The sequence below is a fragment of the Ictidomys tridecemlineatus genome, chromosome 1, assembly GCF_052094955.1.
Source record: "Ictidomys tridecemlineatus isolate mIctTri1 chromosome 1, mIctTri1.hap1, whole genome shotgun sequence".
Lineage (NCBI taxonomy): Eukaryota > Metazoa > Chordata > Mammalia > Rodentia > Sciuridae > Ictidomys > Ictidomys tridecemlineatus.
In genome coordinates this window covers 86888902-86902537 of record NC_135477.1, presented here as the reverse complement: position 1 = coordinate 86902537, position 13636 = coordinate 86888902, and the positions used below count along the sequence as shown (strand labels likewise).

Below are 13636 nucleotides of genomic sequence, written 5' to 3'. Positions count from 1 at the left end.
TGAATTTCCTATCCTAAAGATTCTGCATTTAGAAATACCTTTTTTTGTGTTGCACAATATATCTTCTACTTTATGGAGTGTGAGAGGGAAGGGATGTTTCCAAACACTAGGTTAGTTTTGAATGTACAATCAACTCTGCAATTTCTGAAAATTTTGATGTAAATGGTAAAAGGAATATTTGCAAGGTCTTCCCTTCCAGGTGCACCTTATGGCTTCCTCTACTGGTTCCTCGAAGTTGCACATGGTCCAAATATGCCCACATCCTGGATCATGTTCATTAAAGTTAAGCAACCATTGTATCGTGCCTACACATCTCCTGGACCAGATGCATGTGAATGGGAAGGCGATCAAGATGTTCCCATGGTATCAAGTTGCATAAATACGAGAAGAGGAGGAATATTTACAAACAAGTGTGAAGAGAATTTTGATGAGAGCTTACTGACTAATCTGGGATGTTTCTTCCCCCTCATCTTTACCTATTAGCAGAGAATCAGAAGAAAGTCCTATGCCAAATTCATCGTAGCAGGTGTCTCTTGAGCATCCCAGACTCACTGTCTGAGGCCCATCCTAACTCTACATAGCTCCCCCAAGATGAAGATGAAAGACTGTGGGTCCCAACTAAGGTCAGGTTCTGGGATAGGTTCTAGAAGAATTCAGAATCCAGTACATCTACCATTTTCTATATTAAAATATTTCCAAGACTCTAGGGCTCTGGTTGTAAGAAATAGCTCAAAATTGGTGTTAGGGGTGGGCGTTGGGGGGGTGGGAGTAGAGCAATTATACAGGTTTTTCTACAACCCTAACCCTATAAACAAATTTCTGCTCTAAGAGTCTCTATTTCTAACTTGGCTTCATTGGTAGTCTCTTGATTAGGAAGAAAGCAGGAATTTGGGGGACATGATCAAAAACCTCCCTCAGGGACCGTCTATAGCACTTCTTTATTTTCTTTTTGTAATCTTACCATCATCTCTGGAGATCTGGCTTCTACCTGATGTTTTGGCCAGCTACTGTGATCCTGATGAGGTCTTCAGATTTTAAGAAGATACACAAGGAGAGGCAAAATGTTCTGATTGCTAATTCTCCCTGTGAATCCAAAAGTCATCTTCCTTCCTATTAGGGGGTTTGAACAGGCAAGCAGCACCGGATAGTGGCTCTGCTGGGGCAGATCTCAGTATTGGTCTGGAATGATGTGGGCCCCTTCTCCAAAAAGCCTGGAGCCCAGAAGATGTTTGATGTGACGATGGCCTGAGACTCCCTGTCTAAGCCAGTTCTTAGGTCTCTACTCTAATACTTGTGTCTTTATTCAAACCGATGTTCCCATGGTATCAAGTTGCATTAATACGACAAGCCATACCAAAATACTATAAAATAGTTAGCTTATAAATAACAACAATTTATTTTTCACAGTTTTGAAGTTTGGGAAGTCCAAGATCAAGGGGCCAGCAAAGCCAGAGTCTGCTTTCAATTCATAGATGGCACTTTCTTGCTATGTCTGTGCAGGGTGAAAGAGGGGAGGTAGCTCTCTGGGGTCTAATCCTGAAAATGAAATCTCACCTCCTAATACCATCAACTTGGTGATCAAGATGAAAACATTTTGATTTTAGAGAGACACAAACATTCAGACCATAGCACTTCGTTTGGCATTGATTTCCAGTCTCTCAGAGACATTCTTATTCAAATGAATTAACTCAGAAGAGCATCTCCAAACGAATGAGTGTGGATTATTTTTATTCTTCCTCTGAATTCCAGTAGATATGCTCCCCCTGCCCTTGTCCTTGGCACCCCTGCTCCCTACAGGGAGGTCCCCGAGGGCCACCTGACTCCCATTCTCCCTGTCCTCTCCTCATTTTTGGCCCACATCTCTGAACACCGTCCAGATCCTCTGCAGTTCTTTCCACAGGATTTCTGACCAACCCTAATTCTACATTCTGGACAATTCCTGGCTGTCTGCTCTTGCTCTTTTCGGGAACACTGGATGAAGCCTTGCCAGGACCCAGGTCCTCAGCTGCTGTCGGCCAACACACTGGCAACCCCTCAACTCCACCGAAGGTCTAGTCGTTCCTAAGCCTCAGTTTCCCCTCCCCTCAGAGACCTCAGGAAGTCTGTGTGTGATCTGCCCCCTCTCCTTGATGGTGTTGCTATATACTGGAATTCTCTGGCCAGATACCCACCATTTTCTTTCCCCTCCTACTCAAAAGTACTCTTTTTACTCCGGCAGAGACCTCATGTCCCTTATGTCCACTTTCAGTTCCCTCCTCCCTTCCCTTAGTTCCACTCTACAGCAGCTTGTGTGAAGGGTAGGAGGGGCATCTGGGAGGGGAGGCCTGGGGAAAAGGTCAGCAGGACCCAGGCTAAAGGATGACCATTCCTGGCTTAGTTATCGAGGCCCCAGGAGGAAGTGCTTGGGCAGATGAGGAGCCACAGAGGCACAGTCCCTTCTTAGGTTTGTTTCCACCTCATCTAAAAACTGTCTTTGCATCCTATTGACACCCACCCAGGGCTGTGTCCTCTCCCCAGACACCAAATAGCAGTAGGTCCCCACTATTGTCAGCAATGATAATGGCAGACGTATGCTGACCAGTCGCGATGTGTAAGCTTGGTACCATGAATTCTTTACCTAATCCATACTCCGAAGCAATTCTACGACTCTCCCTACTTCACAGACGAGGACTCCAGAGTCCATGGAGCACCAGGGCTCTGATCCCTGATCTGGAGCTTGCTTCAGCCCCAAGCTGAAACGGAGACTGCCCTGCCAGCTTCTCTTACTTGTCAGTTTATTTGGGAAATGGCAGCAGCTATCTCCGAGGTGGGGACACTGAGTAAATCAGCATTGACAGGCACTGTCAGAATAGCAAGGCATGCTGCCCCGGTCAGGCTGATCCTTGTCCTCCATGTGAAAGCTCTGGCCCTGTCACTCTGGGCCATCATCTGGCCTGCCCTCGTGACAGCCCTTAACATTGTTCTCCTCTTTTCCCACAGGGAGCAGACCTCAAGATGGGCATCGTGTGTGTCTATTTATTTGGAGTGGCCTGTTTTTGTTCAGTGTAGAGTGTGTTTTTTTGCCTCAGACAGAGGCAGAGACAGATTTTTGCCTCATCCCTTTTTGGAAGTGTAGCGCTCCTCTACTCTGCAAATGGCTGACCAGGGGGGCTCCTCCTGGCTGGGGCTGTCTCTGTATCCATTCCCTTTCGATGGCCATCCTCTGTGCTTTCAAAGGTCCTCAGGCACATTCCCTTTTCCTAAAAGATCGTAACTGCACACCTCCTGTGACCGCTCCTAGACCAGTAGAGTTGCAGCCTCGAGCATAGAGGTGAGTGAAGAAATGTTGGTTGAAAGAATGAATGAATGAAGCTCTCAGTACGCACGGTCCCGGCACTCTGCCATGATCTCCTTAGAAAGAAGCTGCGTGCTTAATTTCAGGATAGAAGGATGGCGGCAGCAACACTGTCTGACAGTCTCTTGATAGTTTCTGGTTCATCCAGACCCCCCCTGACACCTGCCAAGCTCACACACACCAGCGAGGTCAGAGGCTGTTATGGTTTGGATCTGGACTATTCTCCAGGGGCCCGTGTTTGAAGACTGGGTCCCCAACACAGCCAAGTGCAGAAGTGGGGCTTTGGGACAGTGATTGGATCATGAGGGCCCTGACCTCATCAGTGGATTAATCCATTTGATGGATTAATAGTTTAAATGGATTGCTTGGAGGTGGTGGAAACTGTAGGCAGGTGGGGCATGATTGGAGGAAGCAGGTCAGGGACGCAGGTCCTGGGGACTCTATCTTGTCATAGGATCCTTCCTCTCTCTCTCTCTGCTTCCTGGCTGCCATGAGCTGAGATATTTCCCTCGGCTCTGTCCTTCTGCCATGATATCCTGCCTCACCCCATGCCCAAAGCAATGGAGCCAGCTGACCACAGCCTGAAATCTCCAAAACCACGAGCCAGGATAAACCTTTCCTTCTTAAAGTTATTGTGGAGTTATTTTGGTCACCACCATGAAAAGATGACTAACACCCAGATAGCCCTCTGGGCACTGAGTTCTTTATACCCCAGTCCACCATTTCTACTTAGGGGCTGGAAAGAAAGCTGATCATTGTCCTTTCACTTTTTCAGACTGTCCTTGGGACTTTTTAGAGTCAGTATGACAGTCAACGAGTTCGTCTCGGGCTGTTTGGCCAGTCCAGGTAGGTGGGTCTCTGAATCCCATACAGGGTTCTGGTTGAGATGTGAAACTTCAACTTCCAATTTGCCAGTTCTGGAGGGAAGAATAAGGCTTTATCAAGATGGCCAGGCAGAAAGGGTTATTTATAAATCCATCCGCTTATCACCAAGCAGACTGTTATCTTTGCCAAGGAAGGCCTTTAAGAGTTCTCTGCTAATATTTGCTTCATCATTTCAGACAGTATTCAGCTAGGCCTGGCCAGACAGTTATTTCTGTCTGGGAACAAATTTTGTGTTCAGAATATTGCTCGGCTCTTTGTTCTTTTCCCCGCCACACTGCCCACCTCCTAGCCTGACTCATCTCTTCTAGAACCTTCACTGTCCTTCCTCAAACCACCGGGAGTGATTTACTAAGTGCATTTCCCAGCCAGCTCCCAGACGCTGGCTAGAGAGACCAATTTACAGGAACAAACTGTCCCCAGTGTAACTGGGTCATGCTCCAACATTCACTTGAGAATCAGCCATTAGAATTAACAATTTTTTTTTCATAGCAACAATGGTGCAGGGAGGGCCTCAGGATATCCCCCACAAGCCATGTAATCCATAATAAAGCTGAATTGTAATACCAAGGAGGGATCTAGGGACAGAATATATGTAGGTGTGAAAGAGGGGATTGTGGGTGGTTGGGTGGGAGGGGAAGACAGGAGAACAGTGCTGAGGAAGAGAAGAATCCCCTCCCCCAACCCCAGTGACATGCACTCTTTGTTAATACATTTCTAGTCCTGGGCCACAGTTAATAGTAAACAGGTCTTGTGCATGCAGTCTCTTGTGGCACTAGAGCTACAAATGACTGGAGTTCATGATCTGACCTATGATAAGTAAACTCACACCAGCTTGATATAGTAACTAGAACAGCAGTGACTCGTCAACATTGCCATCCATCAAGCCCCCTAGATAAGCATGTTGCTACCAGTGCATTTCCTCTCTGGGAGCAAATTGCAAGGGAAGCTGGAGAGCATCAGAAAACTGTGTGGTGGGCTTCGATTAGATTAGGGCATCAATTGCCACCAGTCAGAACAATTTTAGACCTCTCCTTGGACCACACTGTGCTTAAGAAAAGCTCAGGATTTATTTCTTCACTCTCCCTTTCTTGGGCTTTCTGGCCCTTTGCCATATGCATTCTGGTTCTACTGTAGTGATATCGGTGGAGTATTGCTTGTTGGAAATGCTTGGACTAGAAATGTTTTTGGATTTTGGATTTTTTTCATATTTTGGAATATTTGCATACCTGTAATGAGATATCTTGGGAATGAAACCTAGTCCAACCACAAAATTAACTTATATTTCATATAAACCTTATACACATAACCTGAATGTAATTTTATACAATATTTTGAATGATTTTGTGCCTAGGACAAAGCTTAATGGTGTGAAATTTTCCACTTGTTGCATCATGTCAACATTTTAAAAGTTTCAGATTTTGGATTTTTGGATTAGGGCTACTTGATGTTTATCTTCTACTATCAGATCAGAATCAAACTGATAGGTCTGGAAGCCATTCTGATTCTTCAAAGTTGATGTAATATTACTGTATTTTGATCCAATGTGAAGATTTTTCAGGTTTAGCAGGAAACAATTAAATTTCTATGTTCTCATGGATCTTTTCAATCCAATGTTTCCAATCCCCTGCACACATATTAGCTGTCTGAGATCCTTTACAGAAGTAGCAGAAGTCTAAAGTAGAATGGAATACATAAAGAAATAATATAAAGAAATATAGAGTCATCTACTCACTTCTGTCCTTAATTAAACTCCCTTTCTCTTAGAGAAAAGTGATCTCAGCTGGGTGTTAGAAAATCGAACAAACTCATTTGTGCTAGTGTGTGAATGGCTAGCCAATCCTTGTGAAAACATCCTTAGAGCTTTTTTTATTTTTGAAAGAGGGTAGAGGGTATATACTAAAGCATATGCACATTTAGCCAGTAGGATTTCTGGAAGCAGAAGCAGCCATTCACAGAGTAGAAGAGTTTGGGAGGATTGTGGGAAAGAGTTCAGGCTCTGGCTGTGTTTGGCTCTAAAGTGAAGTTTCTTGGTTGGTTAGAACAATGTCTTTTCTTCCTGAACACCAATCCAAGAGATTGGTATGTCTCCAAACTCATGTCTGCCAATACAAACCAGCCTTCCTCCCACGGCATGTTATCAGGACAACTAGGTAGTGGTCTAGAAAGACGGAGAGCACTTGATATGTTGAACTAACGAGGGGCACCTCCACTAGCTTCGTTTTACCTTCCATTCACTTCTGTGGTTTAAGTTTCTCATCTTTTCCCAAATTCTTACCCTTTCTTTCTTTATTTTTCTTTCTTTATTCCTTCCTTTCTTTCTCTTTATTCCTTCCTTCCTTCCTTCCTCTCTCTCTTTCTTTCCCTCCCTCTCTCTGGCATTGCTAATAAAAATGAGCCTACAATCTTGACATCTCCCTCCAATCATTCATACTGTTTTCTCTCTTGCCTTTCTCTTCCCTCACCTGGATCTAAGTCCCAGGATCCCACTGTATCCTATTTCCTTGTTGCCTAGCAACATGGTTTGATGCCGACTTTGCTGGGTGAGTCGCCTCCTGCACTACCATTCAGATTTCTCCTCTCGCTTAAGAAGAACTTTTCTACCATAAGCCTCTCACTCTGACCCGCATGGCTGGATACACAGAAGCCCCCATGGGGCTTCCGACCAACAGAAAGACAAATTGCATACTGTCTTCACTGGGTGATTTGGTGACAGCATGTACTCTGTAGCCTAACCTAGACTAAACCCCAACTCTGCCTCTGGACTAAGAATAATGGTGTTTAACTGGGATGGGCTGGGAAATTACACAGAACAAGTATTTTTTTTTTTCCTCCACATTGTTTACTCTCTTTCCCCCTATTGCTTAGTCTTATAATGTGAGCATACTGCTTGTGAAAGTCAATCAGAATGACCTCTGAGGACCTCGGCTCTTCTTTTGTTCAATGAATCTTGGCTCCAAATGAGGCAAACCCAATGGGAACAGCACCCCTGGGGACCATGGGGTATAATTTGAGCTGCATTCTGCATCCTCCTTCAGAGGCCAGTGGAGATTTTCTCCTAGCTTCTCTACTGCATTAAATTGATTCTTTGTCAACAGCTCTAAGACTCCTTGTGGCTAAGGCAAACATTGATCAAATCAGCTCCATGAACATGTAAAAAAAAAAAAAAAACCTTTTATTCATATCTGAACATTTAAGAAACTAATAATGTCAGTACAAACCAGCTGAAAATGTTTTCCACACTCGGGCTTATTCTCATCTGTCTGTTCAGCCAGGATCTATCAAGTGCCTATTAATAAGGGTGGCACTGTGCTAGGCCTCAGGAACCTTACCCTGAAGTAGAAAGGGCCACCCCTGCTCTTGTGGATTCTGTTATATTTCAGGGGGGCGGGGGAGGATCTCAGTGCATTTTTCTGAAATGCAGAAGACTGAGCTTTCCCTAACCCAGGACTTAGTTCATCTGTCACGGGACTGCATTTGAGTTCTCATCCTATTTCCCCTGCTAAACTGTAAACCACTTGAGGACACAGGCTGTTTGATTTCCATGCCTTTCCCCAGGTTCCTCTGCTGGGCTTCTCTGAAAGCCCCATCATCGCCCTTGCCTCCCAGGGCTTGGAGCCCAGGCACACCGAGTGCTTATGGGGTGCCACACCAGCAGCATGTGTGATCTTATTTTTACCCAATCCTAAGGAAATTGGCTGTTGCTGATCCCATATAACACTTTTAATAGCACGATCTGATGTGATGTGGCCTCCTCCTTCTCTCTCTGTTCACAGCTATCGGGTTTCCCTGGCTTCATTGCTATTGGTTTCCCAGGCCAGGATTGCTTAGGGCTTGGCTTTTCTCTACTTGGAATGTTCTTCTCCCAGATCATCATGGAAATCCTCTGTCGATTGCCTGGGATCGCTGTCCGGTGCTACCTCTTCAGAGAGGTAGTCCCCGACTTTGAAGAGGTATTCCTGACCCATCAAAACCAACATCTTCCTCCATCCACTCCTCTCGCCCTGCTTGATTTTTATCCATAGCACTTATCTCTACTTGACATATATATATATGTATCTGTTGTTTAATTTTTAATCTGTTAGTAGCTAAGCCCTAGCAGCATTTGAGAGGAATTTTTGTCTGTGTGGTCCAGAGCTACATCCCTAGCCCATAGCCCCTGGGCTCTCGATACATATTTGCAAGATAAATGAATTTCCATTTTATTGATGAGATTTTGAAGCTTAGAAAGATTTAGTGACTTACTTGAGGCTGAACAGGTAGGAAATGCTAGAGATGGGATGTGAACTCATCATCTGATGCGAAAGCTCATATTCTTTTTGCAAGGGCATGCATGTGTGTGTGTGTCTTTCATTCTTCTCCAGTGAGCTCTCAGATTCGCCATGGCAAGGACTATTTATATTATATCTTGTAACCTAAAAGCTTAAAGTGCCTGACGCGTGGAAGAGATTCTATAAATGTCAGATGAAAAATATACAGTCTGCTAATGGATGACGGCTTGAATAGACAGAGAGGCATGCTTCCTACGAGGACACTGTGCAGACATAGGTACAAAGGCCTAAGAAACACAGTGGGAACGGCAGAGGGAAAAACGCCTTCTTAAGTGGTTAGCTTATCACCAGGGGCGGCTTAGTGTGAAAAATAAAGTCTATTGAATGAATATAATCATGGCACGTTCCCTTTTAGCAGCTGGAGTCCCTGTCCCACACCTTGCCTCACAGAGCACAGGCAAGTTTAAATGCCTGAAATGCTTTGCTAATCTTCCAAAGACTTCATTATCACAAGATGCAGTCGGGATGAAAACGTGCTTGTCTTTAAAACAAGCTGAGAGCACTACAGACTGACCACAGGACTCAGCACTGGTTCTGAACGTCCACCAGGTGACCGATGCAAAGATAATGTTAGTGGAGAAGGTTTGATTTCAATAATTCCAGCCAGTATGGAGGCATCTAAGCAATAGAAAGATTGACTGGTTATTTCACTGTAGCACTCGGGACCCTCAAGGGGAAGTAACAGTGTGGTAGAAGATGATGGTGAATAACCAATTATTTGATTGTTCAGAACCAATTTTTCATTGCTTCTAACATTTTGGTTCTCTTGCTGCAGGACTCCTTGCTTTCTGCAGCACAAGAAGCAGGAAGGAAATGTAACCAGAGCCCTCCTTTGTGCAGGTTAAAATGATCCACATCCTTCTGCTTCCTGGTTCACATCCCCTCTTCCTTCATCACTCATCCTCATCCGCCCTTCTCCCAAAATATTGTTGTTGATTTTCATTAGCTCCAAATCCCAAGAGAATGTAGGATGATATCTTCCTGATGGGAAGATATTATACCAGGGAAGCAACATTTCAAAGCTTAATTACTCGTCTCTATAAAGATGCTTTCTAAATTAAGCCAGTGTGTCTCCCAGCCTCTTAAACACTTTTTCTTTCTTTGGGAAGACAGAGTGAATCTGCCTCAGCATTGTGGAGAAGGACTCAGCTGCCTGCCTCCCTCTGGCTCAGAAGCTCCTTAGAGCACCCACTGCCCAGCTCAGAGGTCTGCTGAAGGCAAAGAGGAAGGGTACATGGCCCCAGAGCAGAGGACACAGAGGAAAGGTACATGGACCCAGAGCACCAATGGACAGAGGCAAAGAGGAAGGGTACATGGACCCAGAGCACCAATGGACTGGTGCTGAGAGGCACGTTGAAAAATAGACACCCCAAAGACTCCCTCTAAGCATGGAATGTGTATCCCCCAGCTGGCCAGGCAGCCCCTGAATAATTCCTACCTAGGACACCTGCAAACAGCAAGATTAATTAAACATGCTGAGAAAATAAGCTTTTCACCAGACCAACAAAACAATAGAGATACAGACTTGCTGGCAGGAATTTGGGGGTAAATGGTACTCTCATTCAAAACTGGTGGAAATGTGAATTGTTACAGCTCTTTTGGAAAGCAGTCTGGCCACAGATATCAAACTGAACGAGACAACTGCTCAGAGAGGCCTTCCCTGACCATTCTTTCCAAAGCAGCACACCCAGAGAGTCTCTATGGGCTTCTTGTTTAATTTTCTTCATAGCATTTCCTCCTATTTGAAATTATGTATATAGAATAAGTTGAAGTATATAAAAAAGTAAAAATAAAAACAAAACTGACAAATAAAAATTGTGTACACTTAACATGTAAAAAAATAAATAATATATTTGTACTCTAAAAAAAAGAATAAGTTGAAGTATGTCCTCTTTTTTAAAAAAGATTTATTTTTATAGTTTTATTGGAGTATAGTTTGTATATACTAACATTCATTCCTTTTCAGTGCATGTTTGATGACTTTTGGGAAAAAAAAATGTACACCTTATGCAACCATCACCACAATCAAGTTTCAGAATACTTCTGTCACCTGAAAATTTGTGGATAATTATAGTTGGATCTCTTTTTAAAAAATCCAATCTGTCAATCTGTGTCTTTTTATTGGAGTACTCAGTGCATTCACAGTTAGTATAATAGTTGATATGTTTGACTTTATATGTGCCTTTTTTACAATTTTCTATTTGTCTCATCTCTCCTTTGTGGAGAGATGTTTGTTCTTCTGTATCTGCTTTACTAGGGTGTTTATTTGCTTGCTTGCTTGTTTGTTCTTTGTTTTGTTTTTGCAGTGCTGGAGATTGAATCTAGGGCCTCACACATGTCCGGCAAGTGCTCTACCACTGAGCTGCATACCCAGCCCCAACTGCTTTACTTCTGACTTTGTACTAGGTAAGTATTTTTATCATGCCATTTTAACTCTTCTACTGATTTTTAGTTATACTTCCTTGAATTATTTTTTGGTGGTTACTCTAGAGATTAAAATATTGCATCCTCATATTATCAAGCCTACTTTAAATACTGAATTACTTTGAATGAAGTAATTTGCCCCAGAATAGCTCCAGTTCACTGCTTTCCCATGGTGCTATTGTCACATGTGTGTTATCCTTTCAGCTTGTGGACATTTCTTGTAGCACAAGTCTACCAGCACAATCTTCTTCATGCCTTGTTTATCTTGAAATATGTTTATTTTGCTATCGTTTTGAAGAATACTTTTGTTGGCTTTAAAATTCTTGGCTTACAGGATTTTTTATACTTTGAAAATATTTATCCAATGTATTTTGACCTCTGTTTTTTATGAGAATTCAGCTCTTTGTTGTATCATGGTTATGGTCTATGTGATTGTTGTTATTCTCTTGCTGCTTCAGGATGTTCTCATTATCTTTGGCTTTAGGGTATGGGTATGATGATGGATCTAGGTGTGGTTTTCTCTGTGTTTATACAACAGGGATATGTTGAGCATCTAGGGATCTTAGGGAGAACCCCCAGGAGCCAGTTTAAAGAAAAATAAATGTAAGCAGAGACAGCAATTTCACATCATGTGAAGGCAAATTCTGCAGCTTTATTTTAAACAATTGAATTGCCCATAAAAACTAACAGAAAACCAGACAATCAATTTCCAGAAAAACAAAAGGAGAATCAGAGTTGTTACTGGATTAAGTTAATGTTTTCACCAAGTTGGGAAAGTTTTGTGATTATTTTTTATAATATTTTTTTTCTGACTCTTTCTCTGTCCTTCTGAAACTCCAAGTACACAGCAATGCTTTATATTTTACCATAGATTTTTCATTCTCTGATTTTCTTCCATCTTCTTTTCTGTGTGTGTGTGTGTTTTGTTGTTGTTGTTGTTTTGGGTTTTTTGTTTTGTTTTAGTTTAGATCTATATTCAAGTTCACTGATTCTTCCCTTTGGTTTTACAAATCTGCTGTTGAAGACATTTAGTTGAATTTTCATTCTGGTTAGTGTATCTTTTAGCTTTAGAGTTTCCATTTGATTCTTTTTAGTTTCAATTTCTGTACTAAAATCTGTGTCTGGTCATGCATTATTAGTATATTTTCTTTTACTTGTTTAAATAAATATTCTTTCAATTCTTTGAATATGTGTTTTAAAACTGCTCATTTTAAAAATGTCTTTGCTCAATCCACCGTCTATACATACTTGGAATCATGTTTTATAACTTCAGTTTTTCCTGAGTATGGGTGATATATTTTCCTGATCATAGAAATATATATCACACTGAGTTATACTTTCTACTTATTTGTTTTACTGCTTATTTGCAGGTCTAGTAATTTTGGGTTTAAGCCTGGATATTATAGATAACCGATTAGCAAATCTGGACTTTTGTTTTATTTATTTATTTATTTATTTTTGGTAATTGCTTTTTTTGATTTTATAGGTAATTTACTTGTCTGGACTAAAAACTGCAAAATCTTTCTCCCCTATGACATGAAATTGCTGATGTCTCTACTCAGATTTTTCTTTTTTCAAACTTGATTCCCTAGGGTTCTCCCTGTGCCTGCATTGTTTAGTGGTCAGCCAATATTTGGGGCAGAGAGTGCTCAGACACAGAAAGCCAGTAAGACTTCCACCTTCTCCCCAGAGAAAATTGGCAAGCCTCCCAGTCTTTCCCTTTTCACCAGGCTCTCTGATATCTCCTGTGCACACATGTAACATTATTGTATTAGTAGCCACACGGGGATGTGTAGAGAATTCATTATTTCAGCCCTTTTATGCTTCTTTGGCTTTCAAAAATCTCCCCCCTTAAATTTCTAGCAGTTTTCCCACCAGCTTTAAACCAAATCTACCACTTCTTGCCAGTAAATCTGCAGAGTTTCCCTGTAGAGCTGTCAGTGATAGATTCCTCACCACCCCCGCCCGCCTCAGACAAGCTCAAACTCCCTGTTCTGTGGAAGGAAAACACCCATCCTTTCTGCACTCATTGCCATTCCTTGAACTGGAGTCTGAGATATGCTTTTCCTGATATAACATTCACGTGCTCTCCCCATGCTTTTCTGTGATTCTATCCCAGGGAACAGCCTCTCCACTAAGGGAGTTTTGCTGGACAAGTTACTGGAACTTTTCTCCATACTTTAGATACAAGTTCACAGTGATTGGACATTCAAAAAAGTATCTGTGAGTCCTAAAGACTCAGGTTGTGACTCCTCCCACTACTCTAGTGGGTTCTTGAGGCTTATGTCATAGCTTTTTCTGGAAATTCTTATTCTTCAACCTGCATGGACATGGTCAATAAGAAGTTCCAATGGAAGTGTGGGTCAGAGAAGAATGAGAACACCAACAAGAAGCACTTTGTGGGGATGGTCTATGGGTAAGTACATGGAAAGTTCAAGACCAGATTATGCCTTGGGCCTCCCAGCACTGGTCCTGCTCTGGAGCCTCAAGTCCCACAGCAGAACCCTTTTCTTCTTAGTGGTTCTTTCTTTACCCTCACCTCTTACAATGATCAGAAAGAGCCCATACATCGAGAATCATACCATCTTTGCATTTTTATAGACCTCACTTTAAACTTGATTTGAGATTGTGGTTTTCAATGTATGAAGATTTTTACCCATAATTC

The 13636-nt window shown here is 42.4% G+C and overlaps 1 long non-coding RNA gene across 4 annotated transcripts in view; it reads left to right on the top strand.

The window, feature by feature from the left end:
- The first annotated feature begins 772 nt into the window (after nucleotides 1-772).
- LOC144376353 (uncharacterized) overlaps nucleotides 773-13636 on the top strand; it is a 34077-nt gene continuing 21213 nt past the window's right edge. For 2 of the 4 annotated variants that reach the window (XR_013436741.1, XR_013436745.1), the window contains exons 1-2: nucleotides 5577-9812; nucleotides 10854-10953. This is a non-coding gene — a long non-coding RNA (uncharacterized LOC144376353). Of the gene's footprint in view, nucleotides 3311-4109; nucleotides 4181-5576; nucleotides 9813-10853; nucleotides 10954-13090; nucleotides 13591-13636 lie in introns of those variants that run through there. The other 2 variants (XR_013436746.1, XR_013436747.1) reach the window with 2 other exon arrangements.